Source organism: Carassius gibelio, chromosome B21, assembly GCF_023724105.1.
Source record: "Carassius gibelio isolate Cgi1373 ecotype wild population from Czech Republic chromosome B21, carGib1.2-hapl.c, whole genome shotgun sequence".
NCBI classification, from domain to species: Eukaryota; Metazoa; Chordata; class Actinopteri; order Cypriniformes; family Cyprinidae; genus Carassius; species Carassius gibelio.
In genome coordinates, this window is record NC_068416.1 from 3586920 (window position 1) to 3590004 (window position 3085).

Below are 3085 nucleotides of genomic sequence, written 5' to 3' on the forward strand. Positions count from 1 at the left end.
GCCCTTTATTGAAAGTTATAACCATTATATTATTATTATTAAGGTTATATTATAATCATTATGTAACCTTAACAGCGAATTAATGTCAAATAATGAGGTAAAGTGCATTAAGCAACATCACTGTTTCAGTGGATATTTTAAACAGTATTTTCTAAGACTTCTTTTGTTTGTTATTTTCAGATTTCTAGTCTGGATGTAGTCTGCAACATCAGAGGTGTTTTTTGGATCCTCTTCTTGTGAATGCCAAAGTATCGATAACAACTGGTATTTTAATAATGTGATTTAGCTGAAGTTAACTAACTTAGTTGAACAAAGAGAATCAAGTTATCTTCTCTACTCTGCCTCTTTATCGCAAGTAAAGTAATTCTCTTCAAATGATATTTAAGTCAAAAAGTGTGTATCAATGTTGAATGTAACTTTAGAGATTATCCCTAAATTCAGTGACAGAAGGGTGACCAAACATCCTGGCCAGGATTTCTATATTGCTTAAAATATCCACATTTTGGCTTTGCTTACCGTGAGAGGTCTAGAGAGCAGACGGCTTCTTGTGCTGCTGAATCACTCTCACAGTACTTTGATGTCATACACAGATCGCTGTGCTCAGTGCTGCATCAAGTCGAACACTAATACGTACACGTATTTGAATTTCTTTCACAGTTCTCTGCGATCCCACCTTCTCATGCACCACAATTGGTCGATTAAGTAAAATGTCTGCATGTTATTAGTCAAATGATCATTACCTTCATTAAAGAGATACTCCATCCCAAAATGAAAGTTTTGTTATTAATCACTTACCCCCATGTCGTTCCAAACCAGTAAAAGCTTTGTCTTCAGAACACAATTTAAGATATTTTGGATAAAAAACAAGTAGGCTTGAGACAAAAAAATAACAGTGTCAAGGCCCAGGAAAGTATGAAATGCATCGTCAGAGTAGTCCATCTGCCATCAGTGATTCAACCGTAATGTTAGAAAAAAACTAAAATGCTTCTTGTATACAAAGAAAATAAAAATAATGGCTTTATTTAACAATTCCTTTCCTCTGTGTCTCTTCATATCAGTTTACCTTCATCTGAGCTGTATGCAGATGGTGTATGCTTTATTTAAATAATGAAGTATGGGTAACGGGTATCTATATTAACGGGGGATGAGGAAATTATCATGAAATTATACATGCAATGGAAGAAAAAAAACATCTCAATGTCAATCGCGGTCAGAGCTGGGTAGTAACGGATTACATGTAATCTGGATTACGTAATCAGATTCCAAAACTCAAGTACTTGTAATTAGAGTAAACTACTTTTTAAAATACTCGTAATCAGACTACAGACTACTTTTTTATGGATTACATGATTACATATTATTTGCACAATGGTAATAAGTCGTTCACAATTCACTGATTCTCCTAAGTTTCTTTTTTTTTAACATTTATGTTTTTTCCTAATAAACCTGCCACTTATATACGTTCGTGATTCTTAGAGTTTTTCCAGCGGAGACGGGGAGGGGTGTCAGAATTGCGCTCAGAAGAAATCAGCAACAAGATAATGAAAAAAGGAGGGGAACCTCTTTTTATACAGTCTATGAGGGGAATTCAGCCTTTAATCACTGGATGTTCAGACATCATTTAATTTTTAAAGAAAGACGTGGAAAAAATGTCACTATCATTGTAAACTCTGACTACCAATTTGCTGTCCATGGAAATCTTTGACCTATCAAATTTAATGCTGGGAATTTCATGTTCTTTAATATATTTTTGTAATGTTGATTTTCCTTCATTGTGCACTTCAAGTGTTTTGAGATGAAATATTTGACCTGGAAATGGTCTTTATATATTAGCCAGCGCTCAACATTAATGGAACGAACGGACAGGTAACCTGATCAAAACGTTTATGACAAACAATAACTAGGGCAGCACAATTTGGCGAGAATGATTCTGATTTTATCACTTTCAGTGTAAACGGTGACTAATAACGGATAATGTATTGACAGTATCAAGGTCGTGTTAGCTGAGGCTCGTGCAGCCGCCTGACTCACGGAGAAATCAACACTATATGCGCAACCACACACACAAAGAAACAAACATTAACAAACACACTGCGGTAGAAAATAAATCTAAATATTCTGTATAATATGTGTAACATCACACAACCAGGAGTGATGTTTTCCTGACTTTTAGCATGATTGCAAATGTGATATTGATTTTTTACATCTTCAGTTAAATAAACAAGTAATGTTTGAGTTCTGAGTCCCCAGACTGTGATTTTGTACAATCATGTCAGTTTTAAGACGCATTTTTTAGTTTCACTTTTTTATTAATGTTTTACTCTACAGTTGTTTAGTTTTGGGGGGATACAGTACAAAAGTTTGGAAACATTACTATTTCATATCATGCTAAATCATGCTAAATCATGAACACAATGACAGGGTGAAATGGGCTGTGATGCATGGGGCGCCAGGTAAAATCATGCCTAGGGCAGCAAATTGTTCAGGGCTGGCCCTGTGTTGAATGAATCAGCCATTTGAACGAATTGGTTGAATAAATGATTCACTCATTAAGACAGTGACTTGCCACCACCTACTGTTGGTTTAATATCATATTTAAAAGTATCATTGCATTTTTCCAACATTTCATATTTTGTATGTCAAAAAAGTAAAACATTAATCTAATAACATTATTCATGCATTTGGACATATGGAGTTTGTTGATACTTTGTTTCATTTTAATAATAACAACCATAATGTCATATTATTCTAATTTAATGTAGCCTATTGAACACATGTAAGAATTCAACATAAATGTCTACATTTAATCAGTTTAGGAAAATATTTCCCTTTATAAAGTTAAAAAGTATAACAGCAATCAATTTAAGGCAAATATAAAAAAAAATATGTTGAATAAAATAATATCTGATAGAGCACTGATGAGACCGTTTCAGAATAAATTACAAAAAATGTAAAAAAAAAAAAATCTTGGACAAGTGAATTATTTATTTAGTTTATACATGACAAGCTCAAGCTTAATGTCGAGCCCTGTATTAGCAATGTTATTGCTGTGAGTTTCATCCTCTTTAATATTCATTTTTGTAAT